Source organism: Choloepus didactylus, chromosome 6 (assembly GCF_015220235.1).
Source record: "Choloepus didactylus isolate mChoDid1 chromosome 6, mChoDid1.pri, whole genome shotgun sequence".
Lineage (NCBI taxonomy): Eukaryota > Metazoa > Chordata > Mammalia > Pilosa > Megalonychidae > Choloepus > Choloepus didactylus.
Genome location: NC_051312.1, coordinates 100693646 through 100715628, shown reverse-complemented (window position 1 = coordinate 100715628; position 21983 = coordinate 100693646). Strand labels below are relative to the sequence as shown.

General features: G+C 39.1%; 1 protein-coding gene and 1 pseudogene across 2 annotated transcripts in view; one reads left to right on the top strand and one right to left on the bottom strand.

Annotated features, from left to right (window-relative positions):
- DLG2 (discs large MAGUK scaffold protein 2) overlaps window positions 1–21983 on the top strand; it is a 2332374-nt gene that overhangs the window by 180588 nt on the left and 2129803 nt on the right. The gene's annotated exons all lie outside the window — the stretch shown is intronic.
- On the bottom strand, window positions 1540–2053 carry LOC119538150 (annotated as a pseudogene).

Below are 21983 nucleotides of genomic sequence, written 5' to 3'. Positions count from 1 at the left end.
TTACAGTCATTATTAAAGATCAAGGCTACTGGGTTACAGTTCAACAACTTCAGGTATTTCCTTCTGGTTATTCTAAAACACTAGACACCAAAAAGAAATATATATATAATGAGTCAGTATTTGCAGTCATTTGTTAAATCCAGATTTCTCAGTTACATCTCCTCCCTCTCATTTGAGCTTTCTTTCAATCTTCAGGGCTATCTGGGCAATGTCCATTTTAATTTCTTTGTGCTCTACCTTATGGGGTAGAGCCATGAAACGCTTGATGTTCTTGGAGAGACTGGTACCTCTGGGTCTCAGGGATTATCTGGCATAGGATGAATCTGGAGGCCTTAAGTTTCTGAAAGAATAATCTTACTAAGAAAAACTTTTGTAGAGACTTAGATAAAGCCCAGTGTTCTCCCTAGGGTTTTCAGGAATATTGTTGGTTGGGGCTTGGCATGCTGTGGTAGTTTGCAATATCTGGCTAAAGCTTGTCTAAGAGTAACCTCCAGAATGACCTCTCAACTCTATTTGAAATCTCTTAGCCACTGAAACTTTATTTTGTTCCATTTATTTTCCCCCTTTGGGTCCAAAAGGCATTTTCAATCACACAATGCCAGGGTGAGGCTTACTCCATGAGTCATGTCCCAGGTTGCCAGGGAGACTTACACCCCTGGGAGTTGTGTCCCATGTAGGGAAAATGTAGTGACTTTATTTGCAGGGTTGGCTTAAAGAGAGAGGCCACATCTGAGCAAGACAAGGGGCTTTCTGGGGATGACTTTTAGGCATAATTACATGCAGGCCTAGCTTTGCCATTGCAATAATAAGTTTCCTAAAAACAAGCCTCAAGATTGAGAGCTTGGCTTAATCAATTCTGAGTCCCTAGTGCCTGAGAGAATATCTGGAATTCCCCAGGTGGGGAAGTTTAATAGTTCCATACTTTTCCCCAGTCCCTCAAATGGACTTTGCAAATACTTTTTTTTTTATGGAGAATTTGAATGCTTTATTGTTATTAAAGGGTTTCTTATTTTGCTGCAAGGCTGTTGCTTTATTGTATGAAAATAGCACCAGCAAATGTAGTATATTGCAAAATTAAGATGGTACTGTTTCTCACCTGACACTGTACAACTAACAAAAACTTATATCCACTCCCAGTTATTTCCAGTGAAAATATCATTAAGTATTTTGATCCAAATCCAGGAATTGAAGTAAGCAAGTTACAATATTATGTAAGGCTTAAGATAACAATCTTACTGATGAATTACATAATTTTTACAAGTAGTTTTTACTTCCGATAATTTCATGGATTCTGAATATAATAACTAGATTCTGGTCTAACTCACTGGGTGAAATGAAAAAGATGCAAATTGGGTTTATCTGCTATCATTAGAAAGTTAAGGGGTATTTTCTTTCAATAGCATAGTTGGAACAAGTAGTTCCTGTTTTCCTATGGTATTGCTAAAAGTTGCTATTATAAATTTTTATCCACCAGTAATTTAAAATATTGCTGAATTATACTGTTTCCGACTGGTTTATTTAGGGGCTCCATTTTCACTCTTAAATAGATTTTATGTATTTCTCATATGCTTCTTCACTCATTAGTTCATCAAGTTCTGAAGGATTACTCACTGTCATCTTGATCAGCCAACCATCTTCATAACAAGATTTGATGACAAGTCCTGGATTTTCTGCAAGAGCTTCATTAATTTCTGTTAAATCTCCTGATAGAGGAGAATAAAGTTTACTAGCAGCTTTCGTACTTTCCAAAGCACCAAACTCCTCGTTTGTTCAATTTTGTCTCAACCTTGGAAAGACTACAGTAAACAACATCTCCCAAAGCTTTCTGTGCAAAGTTGCTGATTCCAACTGTTCCAGTACCATTTTCTGTTGTTATCCATTCATGTTTGTCTGTGAATTTCCACACTGAGAGCACAGCGGGGCCGGTGCACGGTGTCCAAACAGCGCCCATCTCCAGCCCCCAGGGCCGTGGCAGGCAGGACGTGGCAGGCGCTGAGGTTGTGCCCAGGCTGCAGACAGTGATCTGCACGCTCTGTGCCCTGTGCAGTGCCATGTTCGCAGGGGTGTAGAGGGTCGCAGTGCCGCAAGGCGGACACACCTGGCCTGGTGGGGATGGCCACAGACCAGAGCGAGTTGGCTGGACCTGAGCCCCAAATACTCTGGAATGTATCTGGGTATTACCTTAACCTGTACAGAATAACAAGATCTCATTCTCTATTCTAGGTTCCATGTATTTGGGTTGTTTAAATAAACTGACCATACAGGTTAAATTAGATAGTGTGTTACAGAAAATTTAAATTTTGGACCAAATAAACATCTCTTCCTTTGTCTCACACAGAAGTTGAAGTTTTAAAATACAGACAGTATCGTCCTTTACTCTCTATTCTGATTTACCTTGGTCCTAACCAGGTCTGTTTCATTCATTTCTCTAATTGGAGTCTCATCTCTTATTCACTTCTTTAAAGTTGCTCTGTGGTGTAATCCTGATGTTCAGAGCTGCAGAATTCTAACTCTGAGTTTCAGGTGTCACACAGTTACCCAATGTTCCAGGGAACTACCAGGTTATACACAAAGAGCACAGCATCTCAGGATTTAGAAATAGCAGTTAAAGCTCAGGATTAGATGTGACTGGTGTAAGAGCTTACAATCTAGGAAACTTTACCTTGAATCTTATTTGAACATTTGGTACTCCTTAATCGTTGATTGCCCATTCTCTGCTCACTTTCTCTCCCCTGATAACCTGTGTACTTGAATTCAATTCTCAGAGTTCTCTTATTATAGTTAGTTTTTTTATTAGTGAGAGCATATATTATTTGTCCATTTGTTTCTGGCTTATTTCAGTCAGCATAATAATGTCCTCAAGGTTCATTCACATAGTTGCATGCCGCATGGCTTCCTCCCTGCTGCCACTCAATATTCCATTGTATGTATACACCACAATTCACCCTTCCATTCATCAGTTGATGTACCCTTAGTCCACCTCTATCCATTGCAAATCATGAATAATGCCACCATAAACACTAATGTACAAATGTCTATTCATGTCCCTGCTTTCAGTTCTTCCAAGTCTTTGTCTAATTACAGGATTGCAGGATTATGTGGAGACCCTAAACTTAGTCTCCTGTGGACCACCATACTGCCTTCCAGAGGGGCTGTACCACTTCACTTCCCCACCAACTGTGAATAGGTATATTCCTCTCTTCACCTCTTCCCCAGCACATGTATCCCTCTGTTTATTTTTTAAACTGTTTTATTACACACCATAGAATTCATCCTAAGTGTATGGTCAATGGTTCCCAGTATAATCACATAATTATGCATTTACCACCACAATCTATATGAGAACATTTCCATTTCTTCCCCAAATAAGGAAGAAAAGAGAAAAAACAGAAAAAATAACAACAAAAAGCATCCCATACCCCTCCCTTAAATCCCCTTTGTTTTGATATTTAGCTTTGGTAAATTGCCTTTGTTACAATTAATAAAAGAACTCTGCACTGTTACTGTTAACCATAGACTGTAGTTGCAGTAAATGTGTTTTTTCCATATATTATCCTATTTTTAACACCTTGCAATGGTGACATTTAACTGTTCACCCTCAAGTACAAACTTTCTTATATTTTTACATTTCGTCACCATCACAGTCCACTCTAGGTTTTGCTATGTTATACAGTCTTTTATCCTCTGTCTTTCCTTCTGGTGTCGTACATGCCCCTAGCTTTCCTCTTTCAACCATACTTACATACAGCTTTGTTCATCATAGTTGGGTATTTTTAAATATGTTTCTGAGCCATTTGTATTTCCTCTTCAGGAAAGTATCTGTCTGTGTCTTTTGCCCATTTTTAATAGGGTTTTTAATCTTTTTGTTATTGCATTATAGAATCTCTTTATATATTCTGGATATTAAACCCTTATCTGATATGTGGTTTCCAAATATTATCTCCCATCGTGTAGGCTGCCTTTTTACTTTCCTGAGAAAATCCTTTGATACACAGAACTTTTCAGTTTTGAAGAGATCGCATTTATCTGTTTCTTCAATTGCCAGTACTTTGGGTATAAGCTCTAGGAAACCACTTCCTATCACAAGAACTTTAAGATGTTTCCCTACATTTTACTCTAATAGTTTTATGGTCTTAGCTCTAATGTCTAGGTCTTTGAACTGCTTTGAGTTAATTTTTGTATAAGGTGTGAGATGGGGGTCCTCTTTCATTCATTTGGATATGGATATCCAGTTTTCCAAGCACCGTTTTTTGAAGAGGCTGCTCTGTCTCAGTTGAGTCATCTTGACGGCCTTATCGAAGATTAATTGCCTGTAAATGAGTTGGTCTGTTTCTGAACCCTCAATTTGATTCCATTGGTCAGTATACCTATCTTTATGTTTTGACAACTGTAGCTTTGTAATATGCTTTAAAGTCAGGTAGTGTGAGACCCCCCCACTTCATGCCTCTTTCTCAAGATATTTTTAGCTATTTGGGGCACCCTGCCCTTCCAAATAAATTTGATTATTGTTTTCCTATGTTTCTGCAAAGTAAGTTGTTGGGATTTTAATTGGGATTGCATTGAATCCATAAATCAGTTTGGGTAGAATTGATATTTTAACTATATTTAGCCTTCCAATCCATGAACACAGTATGTCCTTCTGTTTGTTTAGATCTTCCTTGATTTCTTTTAGCAAGTTTTTGTAGTTTTCTGTATATAGGTCTTTTGTGTCCTTGGTTAAATTTATTCCTAAATATTTGATTCTTTTGGTTGCTATTGTAAATGGAATTTGTTTCTTGATTTCCTCCTCAGATTGCTCATTATTAGTGCATAGAAACACTACTGATTTTTGCATGTTAATCTTCTATCCCGCAACTTTGCTGTACTCATTTATTAGTTGTGGTAGCTTTGTTGTAGATTTTTCAGGATTTTCTACAAATAGGATCATGTCCTTTGCCAACAGTGAGAGTTTTACTTCTTCCTTCCAATTTGGATGCCTTTTATTTCTTTTTCTTGCCTAGTTGCTCTAGCTAGAACTTCTGGCACAGTGTTGAATAACAACATTGAGTATGATGTTAGCTTTGGGTTTTTCATTTATTACCTTTGTCATTTTGAGGAAGTTTCCTTTTATTCCTATCCTTTGAAGTATTTTTATCAAGAAAGGTTGTTGAATTTTGTCAAATGTCTTTTCTGCATCAATTGAGATGATCATGTGGTTTTCCCCCTTTGATTTATTGATATGGTGTATTACATTAATTGATTTCTTTTGTGCTGAACCTCCCTTGCATACCAAGGGATAAAGCCCACTTGGTCATGTTGTATAATATTTTTACTGTTCTGCTGGATTTGATTAGCAAGTGTATTGTTGACGATTTTTGCATCTATATTCAGTAAAGAGATTGGTGTGTAATTTTCTTTTTTATACTATCTTTGTCTGGCTTTGGTATTAGGGTGATGTTGCCTTCAGAGAATGAGTTAGGTAACTTTCCCTCCTCTTCAGATTTTTTTTGAAGAATTTGAGCAGGATTGGTATTAATTCTTTCTTGATTGCTTGATAGAATTCACATGTGAAGCCATCTGGTCCTGGACTTTTTTTTTTTGGGAGTTTTTTAAATGACTGATTCAGTCTCTTTTCTTGTGATTGCTTTATTGAGGTCTTCTATTTCTTCTTGAGTCAGTGTTGGTTGTTTGTGCTTTCCTAGGAAGTTGTCCATTTTTTCTAAGTTGTCTAGTTTGTTGGCATATAGTTGCTCATAGTATCCTCTCATTATCTCTTTTATTTTTGTGGGGTCAGTAGTTATTTCCCACTCGCATTTATTTTTTATTTATTTGCATTTCCCTCTGTCTTTCTTTTGTGCCAGCCTTGCTAAGGGCCCATCAATTTTATATATTTTCTCAAAGAACCAACTTCTGGTTTTATTGATTCTCTCTATTTTCATATTCTCAGTGTCATTTAATTCTACTCTAATCTTTGTTATTTCTTTCCTTCTGTTTGCTTTGGGGTTCGTTTGCTGTTCTTTCTGTAGTTCCTCCAGGTAAGCAGTTAATTCTTTGATTTTTGCTCTTCCTTCTTTTTTAACATAGGCATTTAGGGCGATAAATTTCCCTCTCAGCACTGCCTTTGCTGCATCCCATAAATTTTGATACATTATGTTCTCATTTTCATTTGCCTGGAGTTATTTTCTGATTTCTCTTGTAATTTCTTCCCTGACTCAGTGGTTATTTAAGATTGTGTTGTTTAGCATCTGTATACATTTGAATTTCCCAGCCTTTCACCTGTTATTGATTTCCAATTTCATTCCATTATGATCTGAGAAAGTGTTTTGTAATATTTTGATCTTTTAAAAAATTTATTGAGACTTGCTTTGCACCCCAACATGTAGTCTATTCTGGAGAACGATTCTGAACACTTGGGAAAAATGTGTATCCTGCTGTTCTGGGGTACAGTGTTCTGTAAATGTCTGTTAAGTCTAGTTCATTTATCATACAATTCAACATCTCTATTTCCTTATTGATCCTCTGTCTAGATGTTCTATCCATTGATGAGAGTGGTGTATTGAAGTCACCAACTATTATTGTAGAGGTATCTACTTCTACCTTCAGTGTTGTCAGTGTTTGCCTCATGTATTTTGGGGCACTCTGGCTCAGTGCATAAATATTTATGATTGTTCTGTCTTCTTGATGGATTGTTCCTTTTATTAATACATAGTGTCCTTTTTTTGTCTCTTTTAATTGTTTTACATTTGAAGTATAATATGTATGATATTAGTATAGCTACCCTCTTTTTGGTTGTTATTTTAGTGTGAAATTCTTTTTCTCTCTTTTCACCTTCAAACTCGTTTTGTCTTGGAGTCTAAAGTGGGTCTCTTTAGAAAGCATAATCCATTTTTTTAATCCATTCTACCAGTCTGTATGTTTTAATTGGGGAGTTTAACTCATTAACATTTAATGTTATTACTGTAAAGAAAGTACTTTCTTCTACCATTTTGTCTTTTGGATTTTGTATATCTTATTTTTTCTCTCTTTTCATCCTTACTGTTAATCTTCATTTGTACATTCTTTTTCAAACCTCTCTCTCCTGTCTTTTCCTATCTGCTTGTAGTGCTCTCTTTGGTATTTCTTGTACCCAGTGCCTACCTCCTTTCTTGTCTCTTTTTCACAAACTCTCTCAGTGTCTGTCTGAAAATATTTTAAACTCTCCCTCAGTTTTGAGGGGCAGTTTTGCCAGATATAGAATACTGGTTGGCAGTTTTTCTCTTTCAGTAACTTAAATATGTCATGCCACTGCCTTCTCGCTTTCGTGGTTTCTGCTGAGAAATATGCACTTAGTGTTATCAAGCTTCCCTTGTACGTGCTGGATCACTTTTCTCTTGGTCCTTTCAGAATTCTCTTTGACATTTGACATTCTGATACAAAGTGTTGGAGTAGGTCTATTCAGATGTATTCTGTTTGGGGTATGATGTACTTCCTGGATCTGTAATTTGATGTCTTTCATAAGGGTTGGGAAATTTTCATTTATTATTTCCTCCTTATTCTTTCTGCCCCCCTTTCCTTCTCTTCTCCTTCTCGGACACCTGTAGCACATATATTCATGTACTTCATATTGTCATTCAGTTCCCTGAAACCCTGCTCATGTTTTTCATTTCTTTTTCCTATCTGATCTTTTGTGCATAGGATTTCAGATGTCCTGTCTTCTAGTTCACTGATCCTTTCTTCTGCCTCTCCACATCTGCTGTTGTATGTCTCCATCTCTTCTATTGTGCCTTTCATTCCCATAATTTCTGCCATTTGTTTTTTCAAGTTTATGAATTCTTCCTTATGGTCACCCAGTGTCTTCTTTATATCCGTCATCTCTTTTGTCACATTTTCTTTCAACTTGTTGATTTGATTTAGGAGATTTGTTTGAACATCTTTAATTAGTTGTTTCAACTCCTGAATCTCAGTTGAGTTTTTAGTTTGTACTGTTGACTGGGCCATATCTTCATGTTTCCTGATATGGTTCATGATTTTTTGCTGTCTAGGCATCTGATTTTCTTGATTAGTTTATTCTGGTGGTTGTTTTCTCTCTTTTACCTAGGGTTTTCTTGTTGGTTGTCTTTGATCTCCATCTTTTCTTTGTTTCTCTTGCTGGCCAGTTGTCAGATTGGCTCTGTCCCCAAGTCTTCCCCCCAAAGTCAGGTGCCCACTATGACCTGCCACAGAGATGGGAGGTAGGCCGCAGAAAATTCACTGTGTGTGGTAATACAAATCTGCTGGCTTCCAGTTCTGCTCTGCTTTCTGCTAGCCAGCAAGACCTGGTTTTGTTTTAGAGCACTGCTTTAAAAGGTGGGTCTTCCTTATTTCTCAGTGAAAACAGGGCCGGGTTTCCATACAGGGAATGTAGACCAGCTTTTATGGTCCTAAGAAAGGGTCTGGAATATCTTTTTAAAAGTGTTTAAATTCCTTTGCACCTCTGGACTGTCCAGCAGTTGGCGCTGTTTGGTAACTCAATTGTCCTCAGAAGCTGCTTTGCCTCTGAACACAGGCTGTGTCTACACAGGTGAACTGTGTAGGAATTCCTATGCCCTCACTTTGCTGGCCAAAATGTGGCTTGATGTGGGGCTCCACCTGTGGCAAAGTACCCCCTCAGCTGACCCAGTACTTCAGCTAAGTCCAAGGCAAGGAAATGGCCACTGGCCACCCTTAAGGGTGGGGGAAGGGTTTTTGGATCCAGAGCGGGAAACACAGTGTCTGTCCATGTTTTCTTACTGTTTTTGTCCCTCACTGACCTGGGCCTTGAGATGTCTTCTCCAATCCCCTCGGTCTTCTAATGGTAGGGTATGTCTCACTGCTGTGAGAGACTTTATTTTTTTTTATTTTTTATTTTTTTTAATCATCATTTTATTGAGATATATTCACATACCACGCAGTCATACAAAACAAATTGTACTTTCGATTGTTTACAGTACCATTACATAGTTGTACATTCATCACCTAAATCAATCCCTGACACCTTCATTAGCACACACACAAAAATAACAAGAATAATAATTAGAGTGAAAAAGAGCAATTGAAGTAAAAAAGAACACTAGGTACCTTTGTCTGTTTGTTTGCTTCCCCTACTTTTCTACACATCCATCCATAAACTAGACAAAGTGGAGTTTGGTCCTTATGGCATTCCCAATCCCACTGTCACCCCTCATAAGCTACATTTTTATACAACTGTCTTCGAGATTCATGGGTTCTGGGTTGTAGTTTGATAGTTTCAGGTATCCACCACCAGCTACCCCAATTCTTTAGAACCTAAAAAGGGTTGTCTAAAGTGTGCGTAAGAGTGCCCACCAGAGTGATCTCTCGGCTCGTTTTGGAATCTCTCTGCCACTGAAGCATATTTCATTTCCTTTCACATCCCCCTTTTGGTCAAGAAGATGTTCTCCATCCCACGATGCCGGGTCTTCATTCCTCCCCGGGAGTCATATTCCACGTTGCCAGGGAGATTCACTTCCCTGGGTGTCTGATCCCACGTAGGGGGGAGGGCAGTGATTTCACCTTTCAAGTTGGCTTAGCCAGAGAGAGAGGGCCACATCTGAGCAACAAAGAGGCATTCAGGAGGAGACTCTTAGGCACAAATACAGGGAGGCCTAGCCTCTCCTTTGCAGCAACCGTCTTCCCAAGGGTAAAACTTATGGTAGAGGGCTCAACCCATCAAACCACCAGTCCCCTATGTCTGTGGTCATGTTAGCAACCATGGAGGTGGGGTAGGCGAATACCCCTGCATTCTCCACAGGCTCCTCAAGGGGGCACTACATCTTTTTTTTTTTTTTTTCCTTGTTTGTCTTTTTTCTTTCTTTTTTTTTTTTTTAACTTTCCCTTCTTTTTTCAAATCAACTGTATGAAAAAAAAAGTTAAAAAGAAAACAAACATACAATAAAAGAACATTTCAAAGAGACCATAGCAAGGGAGTAAGAAAAAGACGACTAACCTAAGATAACTGCTTAACTTCCAACATGTTCCTACTTTACCCCAAGAAAGTTACATAATATAGCAACATTTCAGTGAACTTGTTCCTACTACATCCATCAGAAATTAACAGACCATAGTCATTTCTGGGCATCCCCAGAACGTTAAATAGCTTATCTGTTCTTCTTGGATTATTGTTCCCCCTTCCTTAATTGCTCTCTACTGCTAGTTCCCCTACATTCTACATTATAAACCATTTGTTTTACATTTTTCAAAGTTCACATTAGTGGTAGCATATAATATTTCTCTTTTTGTGCCTGGCTTATTTCGCTCAGCATTATGTCTTCAAGGTTCATCCATGTTGTCATATGTTTCACCAGATCGTTCCTTCTTACTGCCGCGTAGTATTCCATCGTGTGTATATACCACATTTTATTTATCCACTCATCTGTTGAAGGACATTTGGGTTGTTTCCATCTCTTGGCAATTGTGAATAATGCTGCTATGAACATTGGCGTGCAGATATCTGTTCGTGTCACTGCTTTCCGATCTTCCGGGTATATACCGAGAAGTGCAATCGCTGGATCGAATGGTAGGTCTATATCTAGTTTTCTAAGGAACTGCCAGACTGACTTCCAGAGTGGCTGAACCATTATACAGTCCCACCAACAATGAATAAGAGTTCCAATTTCTCCACATCCCCTCCAGCATTTGTAGTTTCCTGTTTGTTTAATGGCAGCCATTCTAACCGGTGTTAGATGGTATCTCATTGTGGTCTTAATTTGCATCTCTCTAATAGCTAGTGAAGCTGAACATTTTTTCATGTGTTTCTTGGCCATTTGTATTTCCTCTTCAGAGAACTGTCTTTTCATATCTTTTGCCCATTTTATAATTGGGCTGTCTGTATTATTGTCATTGAGTTGTAGGATTTCTTTGTATATGCAAGATATCAGTCTTTTGTCAGATACATGGTTTCCAAAAATTTTTTCCCATTGAGTTGGCTGCCTCTTTACCTTTTTGAGAAATTCCTTTGAGGTGCAGAAACTTCCAAGCTTGAGGAGTTCCCATTTATCTATTTTCTCTTTTGTTGCTTGTGCTTTGGGTGTAAAGTCTAGGAAGTGGCCTCCTAATACAAGGTCTTGAAGATGTTTTCCTACATTATCTTCTAGGAGTTTTATGGTACTTTCTTTTATATTGAGATCTTTGGTCCATTTTGAGTTAATTTTTGTGTAGGGGGTGAGGTAGGGGTCCTCTTTCATTCTTTTGGATATGGATATCCAACTCTCCCAGCCCCATTTGTTGAAAAGACCATTATGGCTCAGTTCGGTGACTTTGGGGGCCTTATCAAAGATCAGTCGGCCATAGATCTGAGGGTCTATCTCTGAATTCTCAATTCGATTCCATTGATCTATATGTCTATCTTTGTGCCAGTACCATGGTGTTTTGGCAACTGTGGCTTTATAATAAGCTTCAAAGTCAGGGAGTGTAAGTCCTCCCACTTCGTTTTTCTTTTTTAGAGTGTCTTTAGCAATTCGAGGCATCTTCCCTTTCCAAATAAATTTGATAACTAGCTTTTCCAAGTCTGCAAAGTAGGTTGTTGGAATTTTGATTGGGATTGCATTGAATCTGTAGATGAGTTTGGGTAGAATTGACATCTTAATGACATTTAGCCTTCCTATCCATGAACATGGAATATTTTTCCATCTTTTAAGGTCCCCTTCTATTTCTTTTAGTAGAGTTATGTAGTTTTCTTTGTATAGGTCTTTTACATCTTTGGTTAAGTTGATTCCTAGGTACTTGATTTTTTTAGTTGCTATTGAAAATGGTATCTTTTTCTTGAGTGTCTCTTCAGTTTGTTCATTTCTAGCATATAGAAACATTACTGACTTATGTGCATTAATCTTGTATCCCGCTACTTTGCTAAATTTGTTTATTAGCTCTAGTAGGTGTATCGTTGATTTCTCAGGGTTTTCTAGATATAAGATCATATCATCTGCAAACAATGACAGTTTTACTTCTTCTTTTCCAATTTGGATGCCTTTTATTTCTTTGTCTTGCCGGATTGCCCTGGCTAGCACTTCCAGCACAATGTTGAATAACAGTGGTGACAGCGGGCATCCTTGTCTTGTTCCTGATCTTAGAGGGAAGGCTTTCAGTCTCTCACCATTGAGTACTATGCTGGCTGTGGGTTTTTCATATATGCTCTTTATCATGTTGAGGAAGTTTCCTTCAATTCCTACCTTTTGAAGTGTTTTTATCAAAAAAGGGATGTTGGATTTTGTCAAATGCTTTTTCAGCATCTATTGAGATGATCAATTGATTTTTCCCTTTCGAGTTTTTAATGTGTTGTAATACATTGATTGATTTTCTTATGTTGAACCATCCTTGCATGCCTGGAATGAACCCCACTTGGTCATGGTGTATGATTTTTTTAATGTGTCTTTGGATTCGATTTGCAAGTATTTTGTTGAGGATTTTTGCATCTATATTCATTAGGGAGATTGGCCGGTAGTTTTCCCTTTTTTGTAGCATCTTTGCCTGGTTTTGGTATTAGATTGATGTTAGCTTCATAAAATGAGTTAGGTAGTGTTCTATTTTTTTCAATGTTTTGAAAGAGTTTGAGTAAGATTGGTGTCAGTTCTTTCTGGAAAGTTTGGTAGAATTCCCCTGTGAAGCCATCTGGCCCTGGGCATTTATTTGTGGGAAGATTTTTGATGACTGATTGGATCTCTTTGCTTGTGATGGGTTGGTTGAGGTCTTCTATTTCTTCTCTGGTCAGTCTAGGTTGTTCATATGTTTCCAGGAAATTGTCCATTTCTTCTACATTATCCAGTTTGTTGCCATACAGTTGTTCATAATATCCTCTTATAATTTTTTTAATTTCTTCAGGATCTGCAGTTATGTCACCTTTTTCATTCATTATTTTGTTTATATGGGTCTTCTCTCTTTTTGATTTTGTCAGTCTAGCTAGGGGCTTGTCAATCTTGTTGATCTTCTCAAAGAACCAACTTTTGGTGATATTTATCCTTTCTATTGTTTTTTTGTTCTCTATGTCATTTATTTCTGCTTTAATCCTTGTTATTTCTTTTCTTGTACTTGGTTTAGGATTGGTTTGCTGTTCATTTTCCAGCTTCTTCAGTTGATCCATTAGTTCTTTGATTTTGGCTCTTTCTTCCTTTTTAATATATGCGTTTAGTGCTATAAATTTCCCCCTTAGCACTGCTTTTGCTGCATCCCATAGGTTTTGGTATGTTGTGTTTTCATTTTCATTCGTCTCTATATATTTAGCAATTTCTCTTGCTATTTCTTCTTTAACCCACTGATTGTTTAGGAGTGTGTTGTTTAACCTCCAGGTATTTGTGAATTTTCTAAGTCTCTGATGGTTATTGACTTCTAATTGTATTCCATTGTGGTCAGAGAATGTGTTTTGAATAATTTCAATCTTTTTAAATTTATTGAGGCTTGTTTTATGTCCCAGCATATGATCTATTCTGGAGAAAGTTCCGTGAGCACTAGAAAAGTATGTGTATCCTGGTGATTTGGGATGTAATGTCCTGTATATGTCTGTTAAATCTAATTCATTTATCAGATTGTTTAGGTTTTCAATTTCCTTATTGGTCTTCTGTCTGGTTGATCTATCTATAGGAGAGAGTGATGTGTTGAAGTCTCCCACAATTATTGTGGAAACATCAATTGCTTCCTTTAGTTTTGCCAATGTTTCTCTCATGTATTTTGTGGCACCTTGATTGGGTGCATAGACATTTACGATTGTTATTTCTTCTTGCTGAATTGCCCCTTTTATTAGTATGTAGTGGCCTTCTTTGTCTCTCAAAACATCCCTGCATTTGAAGTCTATTTTATCTGAGATTAATATTGCTACACCTGCTTTCTTTTGGCTGTAGCTTGCATGAAATATTTTTTTCCATCCTTTCACTTTCAGTTTCTTTGTGTCCCTGTGTCTAAGATGAGTCTCTTGTATGCAACATATTGATGGTTCATTTTTTTTGATCCATTCTGCGAATCTATATCTTTTAATTGGGAAGTTTAATCCATTTACATTCAACGTTAAAACCGTGAAGGCATTTCTTGAATCGGCCATCTTATCTTTGGATTATGTTTGCCATATTTTTCCCTCTCTCTATTAATATCCTTTATTGTACCCATACCGAATCTCTAGTACTGAACCTTTCTCCAAGTCTCTCTGTCCTGTCTTTGTTTCTCTGTCTGTAGGGCTCCCTTTAGTATCTCCAGTAGGGCAGGTCTCTTGTTAGCAAATTCTCTCAGCATTTCTTTGTCTGTGAAAAATTTAAGCTCTCCCTCAAATTTGAAGGAGAGCTTTGCTGGATAAAGTATTCTTGGCTGGAAATTCCTCTCACTCAGAATTTTAAATATATCGTGCCACTGCCTTCTCGCCTCCATGGTGGCTGCTGAGTAGTCACTACTTAGTCTTATGCTGTTTCCTTTGTATGTGGTGAATTGCTTTTCTCTTGCTGCTTTCAGAACTTGCTCCTTCTCTTCTATGTTTGACAGTGTGATCAGTATATGTCTCGGAGTGGGTTTTTTTGGATTTATTCTATTTGGAGTTCGCTGAGCATTTATGATTTGTGTATTTATGTTGTTTAGCAGATTTGGGAAGTTTTCCCCAACAATTTCTTTGAATACTCTTCCTAGACCTTTACCCTTTTCTTCCCCTTCTGGGACACCAATGAGTCTTATATTCGGACGTTTCATATTATCTATCATATCCCTGAGGTCCATTTCGAGTTTTTCAATTTTTTTCCCCATTCTTTCTTTTATGCTTTCATTTTCCATTCTGTCATCTTCCAGGTCACTGATTCGTTGTTCAACTTCCTCTAGTCTTGTACTATGAGTGTCCAGAATCTTTTTAATTTGGTCAACAGTTTCTTTAATTTCCATAAGATCATCCATTTTTTTATTTAGTCTTGCAATGTCTTCTTTATGCTCTTCTAGGGTCTTCTTGATTTCCTTCATATCCCGTACTATGGTCTCATTGTTCATCTTTAGTTCTTTGAGTAGTTGCTCTAGGTGCTGTGTCTCTTCTGGTCTTTTGATTTGGGTGCTTGGGCTTGGGTTATCCATATCGTCTGGTTTTTTCATATGCTTTATAATTTTCTGTTGTTTTTGGCCTCGTGGCATTTGCCGAACTTGATAGGGTTCTTTTAGGGTTTGTAGACCAGTTGAAGTCCTTATCTCTAATTTATCAGATCTACAGCTTCGTGGAGTACACTTTCTCTAACTAACCAGCAGGTGGCGTCCACGAGCCACCTGTTCTCCACAAGCCAGATCTCCCCTGCTTAGCCTTTTTGGTGAGTGGGGGAGTGAGTCTTGTGGGGCCCAATTGGTGTACCAAGCTTGCGTGTGTAGTTGGTGTTGCCTGCCCTGTATGTGGGGCGTGTTTCTGGGCAGTTGGGGAGGGGGGGTGGCCCTAACAATCAAATCTCCCTGATGATCCTAGAGTTTTAAAGCTACTGCAATAGTCTAATCCTTCAGTTCAGTCCTGCCACAGTTTGTCTCTGCCACTGACCCACAAGTCTTTGGTATTGGCGTATGGCTCCTGAGACTTGCAAGTGGGCCCCTCTTCCAGGCTGTGCACCCCGGGTCCTCTGTTGAGGGATGACTGTGCTATGTCACAGGTGAGTGCCGTCCCCCCAGGGCAGTTCTGGGCTGCTGGGCTGTGTAGGGAGGCTCCCAGTCTGCTCAAATGATGGCTGAATGGGGCTCTGTTAATTCACACTGCTCCCCCTTCCCAGCTGTGGGACATTCAGCTGAGGTTGCAGGGAAGGCTAATGTCCACGCCCAGTTTTGTGGTGTGTGCCTGTTATTTGAAGCACTTCCGTCACACTGGGTTGTCTGGGGCAGCTCTGGGCTATGGGGCTGGCGATGGGCAGGAGTGTTTCCTGTCCACCAGGATGGTGGCTGTGAGCGGACACCCCCCTTTTCTTGGGAAGTTGTGTTGTTTAGTGAATTTTCTCAGCCACTGGATTATTGCCTTTTGTCTCAGAGCGCTCTTAGTTCTGCTCTTGACTTGACGTGCCCAAATTTCAATTCTTTGAAGCTTTCTGTATTGAGCTTCTTAGAGTAATTGTTTTAGAAAAAGCAAAAAGGATTTAAAAAAAAAAACAAAAAAAAAAAACAAAAAAAAAACGGCCCTCCTCAGAGATCTAATGGGTTATTGAAATGCTAATAGACAAAGCAACCAGGGCCATTAAGAAAAGGTGCACAGGGCAGAGAGATCAGCCTTGCTTCGGGATTTGCATATGCGCCTCAAGGCCTGATCTCCGCCCTTCCCCTTTCTGTGTTCACCAGAACTCCAAAAATCCTCTGCTTTTATTTTGGAGTTTTTCGTGTTGTTTTTTTTCTATGCCTGTCTCCTCTCTGCTGGGCTGGCTGCTCTCAGAGTCTCTGGTGTCTGGTCTCAGTCTATCTATGGTTGGAGTTTGAATCAGTAGAATGAGTTTCCGATAAGAGCAGCCACTGCAATTCTCCCTTCTCCTTCCCGGAGCTGACAGCCCCTCCTCCCCCGGGACTGAGCCTGGCAGGGAGGGGCGCGGGTCCCCTGGCCGCAAAAACTTACAGATTTCGCTGATCTCAGCAGTTCCACGTTTTCATGAGTGTTGTATGAAGTATGCCCAAAGACAGATTGCTCTGTGGTGTCCAGTCCACGCAGTTCCTGGCTTTTTACCTACTTTCCTGGAGGAGTAACTAAAACATACAGCTCACCAGTCTGCCATCTTGCCCCGCCTCTCTGTGAGAGACTTTATAGTCTGTGTCCATGGTGGAAGGGGTCTCGTCTGCCGATTCTGTGCCTTTCCCACACTGAGACTGAGGGAGGGGAGGGGAGAGGACTGGCTGTTCCGGGACGGAAGATTCCTACCTGAAATTTCTTCTCTTTCTTCAATTCAGCATTTGCAGGGTCCTTCTTTAGTCTATATCCTCTTCCAGAGTTTCAAACAGTCCAGAATTGTCCTTTCTTTTTTGCATCTCTGGAGAGTAGTTTTCAGTAGCTGTTTACATTACCATGTTAATGACGTCACTCTCTAGTTTATATTTTTTTTATTATTTTAGTTATGTTTAATTTCTTTTGTGTTTCTAAAAGATGTTCTATAATGATAAGTTTTAATTTGGTATTAAAAATTTTTCCATTGTAAAAAATTGAGGTGGCAGGTGAATGAAATAGAACCATGGAACATAAGATGAATGTTGTGCAATAGAAGATACATTCTTGAAAAGTTGGCTCCTGTTCTAGTTTGCTAATGCTGCGGAATGCAAAACACCAGAGATGGATTGGCTTTTATAAAAAGGGGGTTTATTTGGCTACACAGTTACAGTCTTAAGGCCATAAAGTGTCCAAGGTAACACATCAGTAATTAGGTACCTTAACTGGAGGATGGCCAATGGCGTCCAGAAAACCTGTTAGCTGGGAAAGCACATGGCTGGCGTCTGCTCCAAAGTTCTGGTTTCAGAATGGATTTCTCCCAGGACGTTCCTCTCTAGCAAGCTTGCTCCTCTTCAAAACATCACTCACAGCTGCACTGAGTTCCTTCTCTTTGAGTCAGCTCATTTATATGGCTCCACTGATCAAGGCCCACCCTGAATGGGTGGGGCCATGCCTCCATGGGAGTATCCCACCAGAGTCACCACCCACAGCTGGGTGGGGCACATTCCAAGCAAATCTAATCAGCACCAAAATGTCAGCCCCACAAGACTACATCAAAGATAATGGCGTTTGGGGGACACAATACATTCAAACTGGCACATTCCACCCCCTGGACCCCAAAATGACATTATCTTTCCAAATACAAAATACATTCATTCCATCACAATTTCACAAAAACTTAAATCATTTCAGTAACAAAAGTTAAGTACAAGATCCTATCAAAATCAATTACAGGTGTGGTGGGTCTAAGGCATAATTCTCCTTTAGCTTTGGATCTGTGGACTTAGAACAAGTTATATGCTTCCAATATACAAAGGAAGGACATTCATAGGATAAACATTCCCATTGCCATAAGGAGAAAGAGTAAGGAAAACAGGGTTAACAGGACCAAAACAGTTCCTAAAACTGCAGGACAAACTCCATTAGATTTCAAAGTCTGAGAGTCATTTACAGAACAATGTTGCATCCTTGGGGCTTGAGAGAGCTGGAGTCTAACCCTTCCTAAGAGCCTTTGTGGCACCCCTTTCCTCTCCAAACACTTGGGTGAGTGCTCCAACATATCCACACATTGGGGAGACCACCTTCTCGGCCCCACCCTCCTCAAACATTGGGGCAGCTCCCGGATTCCCTTCCATCTCCGGGGCACATGCTCAACCCCTTCAGAACAGTGTGGTGGCAGCCAGGCTCTCCCCAATTCCCTGGGAATGTGCTCCACCTTCTTTGGGACTTGGGGTGGCAAGACATTTCCTGAGCATCGAGGTGGAAGGCCCACCCTTGTCCTCCAGGGCAAACTCACCCTTTCCACACGTGTGGGTCACTCTGCTCTCCCAGCCCAAGGCCTCTTGACTCCAGACCTCAACCTCCATGGCTCTGTCTTTGAAGAAATTTTTCCTTCAGTTTGTTCCTTGTCTGTCTTCTGCAGTCCAGGCTGGCAATGGCTCTGTCTGTAAAGATCTCGCAAAAATTCTGTTTGCTTTGCATGAAGCATGCAGGGGTCAAAGCCATCAGACAATAGGACTTTCCACAGATCCTTTCTAGATAATTCCATCTCCAATCTTGGCTTGTACTGAAATGGTGGCTGGGTTCCATGTTTGGTTACATCCTCATGTTGGGCTGTAGCTTCTGGGATTCTACCCCCTGGAAGCTCATAATTTTCTAAGCCATCAGCTTCTGGTTTCTTTGAACCCAAGAGTTCACTTCTAAGTTTCTCTCTCTCTGCTCGCATTTTACTATAAGCTGCAAGGAGAAGCCAGGGGACATCTTCCACACATAGTCTGGAGATCTCCTCAGCTAAGTATTCCAGGTTGTCACTTTCAAATTCTTCCTTCCATCTGACACCAGGACTCAATTTTGCCAAATTCTCTGCCACTTTAAAACGAGGATCACCTTTCTTCCAGTTCACAACAACAGATTCATCATTTCTGCTCAAGGCCTCATCAGAAGTATCTTTAGAGTCCATATTTCAACAGTCTCTTCAAAGCAGTTTAGGCCTTTTCTATCAAGCTCCTCACAGTTCTTCCAGAATCTTCCCCTTATCCATTTAAAAAGCCGTTCCAACATGTTTCGTATTTGCAAACTCAGCAGCAAAAGCACCCCATTTCTCTGGTACCAAAATCTGTTCTAGTTTGCTAATGCTGCAGAATGCAAAACACCAGAGACGGATTAGCTTTTATAAAAAGGGGGTTTATTTGGCTACACAGTTACAGTCTTAAGGCCATAAAGTGTCCAAGGTAACACATCAGTAATCAGGTACCTTCACTGGAGGATGGCCAATGGTGTCCGGAAAACCTGTTAGCTGGGAAGGCACTTGGCTGGCATCTGCTCCAAAGTTCTGGTTTCAGAATGGCTTTCTCCCAGGACTTTCCTCTCTAGCAAGCTTGCTGCTCTTCAAAACATCACTCACAGCTGCACTGAGTTCCTTCTCTTTGAGTCAGTTCATTTATATGGCTCCACTGATCAAGGCCCACCCTGAATTGGCGGGGCCACACCTCCATGGGAGTATCTCATCAGAGTTATCACCCACAGCTGGGTGAGGAACATTCCAAGCAAATCTAATCAGCACCAAAATGTCAGCCCCACAAGACTACATCAAAGATAATGGCGTTTGGGGGACACAATACATTCAAACTGGCACAGCTCCCAATCAGATCACACATTGGCATTGGTAGATATGTAAAAATTGGAGATTTGATACAGTGGAAAAAATAGAGGAGGTTGGTGAAAGAAATGTAAAGAGGTATAAGAGTTTATAGACATGTATCTTATAAATACACTCTTGAAAAAAATTAAGGCATACTTTGTTGTCCTTGTAATGATTCACACACCAAAAAACAGTTTGATAAAAGATGAAACAAAAAGGAATAATTAATTATGAACATATCTCTACAAAATGCAGCAAGGCATAATTTAGCCAGTAACAAGCTTCATCTCTTACCACAAATCATTTTAGGAAAAAAATTACCTCATTTACAGAATTCCACTTACTATTATAATCATTCGACATTTAAATATAGTTCACTTCATTGATGAGCTTTTCTACAAAAGGGAGTAATATTTTAATTTTCATTTCACATATGAGGGAATGGAGGTATTGAGAGACTTTGTACACATTTAAGGCTCACACAGCTCTGGATTAGAATTCTAATTGATTGCTGCTGACTTTCAGATTTAGTGTTTCCATGTATCACAGAGAAACTTTAATTATAAAATGTTACTGTTGGAAGTGACCCTTAAAGAGGGTCTGTCTTTTATAATTGAGGCAAATGAGGTTCAGAGAAATTAAGAAACTTTACTGCTACACACTAGTTCATCATTTAACACATGCTTATTAAACATATACTATGCTCCAGTTACTGTGTTAAATTCTGGAAAACAAAACAAAACAATTAATCCTTCCCTAAAGGAGCTCATCGTCTAATGGAAGAGATTGAAATCTTAAAGGGTATTCAGAGAAACCCTCCTATAGCTGATGGAAACTCAGTGATGGTTCTTAAGTAGGGGAATTTTCTAATCAAATTTGTATTTTATAAAGATTATACTGACAGGATTGTGGAGGTTTTATTTTTCCCATCTGCTTTTCTTTGTTCAGATGATTTTGGGTCTTTTTTTCCTATGGTAAGTCTTTCCTGGCATCATTGGTTTATATTGTGTGCTCCTGTTTTATGCTGTCTTATCACTGAACTTTGCCTAACAACTTAACCTGTCCAAAAGAAAACTCTTGATTTCCCTTTTCCTATCCCTCACAAACCTTTTTTTAAATTTCTGTCTGCCTCATTCCAGTTAATGGCATCACCATAAACCCAGGTTTCTAATGCTAAATTCTTATGAGTCATCTTGATTCCTGTTTCCCTTCACCCCCATATCCAATCTATCACCATCTTACTCTAATTGCACCTTGATGATATTTACACTTCTTGCATATTCTACTGCTACTACTCTAGCACAAGCCACCATTATCTCTTGCTTGGATTGTTTTAGTAGTCATCTTACTGATCTACCTAATTCTGCTTTTGCTCCTGGATTCCATTTCCCTCTCAGCAGCTGGATAACTTCTTTAAAAATATAAATTTGATCATGTCATTTCCCTCTTTAAATTATCCCATGACTTTCCATTGCAGTTAGGGTAAAATCCATTTCTTTTACTATGTTCTGCCAAAGCTCTATATGATATATTCTTTACAGAGCTTTCTGACTTCATCTTCTATTATTTTCTTCATTACTCACTATGCTTCAGCATATCCCTGAGAGAGGGCTTTTCCACTGGTTATTTCCTCTGCCTCTGGATCTTTCATGGCTGGTTTCTTTTCATCATGCTAGACTTAAGTAGCTCAAATCAGAAAAGCATTTTCTAACCATCTATACTATTTTTCGTCCATCCTCTCAGTTATTCTTTATCATATCATTATTCATTGTGGTTTTAATAGTATTTACCACTTTCTGAAATTGTCCTGTATTTTAAGTTTAAATATTAATTCCATGAGAGCAGGATCCTTGCCTGTCATTCACTGCTATATCCTTAAGGATTAGAACAGTGCCTTCACATACTAGTAGATGCTCAATAGTATTTTTTAGATAAATGAGTCATAGCATTTACCATACTTTGTGCTATCAATGATTTACTTCTCTTTCTCTGAAAACTGTAAGCACCACAAGAGTAGGAACCATGCCTACCTTGTTCACCCTTGTATATTCAGAGATTACTATATAATAGGAACTTAATAAATATTTATTGACTGAATGAATAAAAGACCAATTCATTGATTGAGACTGGAGTTAGAGAGACCAGTTTGGAGGCTGTTATAATGATTGATCAAAAGATAATGAGGGCCATAACAAAGTCAATGGCAGAAGGGATGAAAAGGAAATGAGAGTGTTAGAAAACATATAG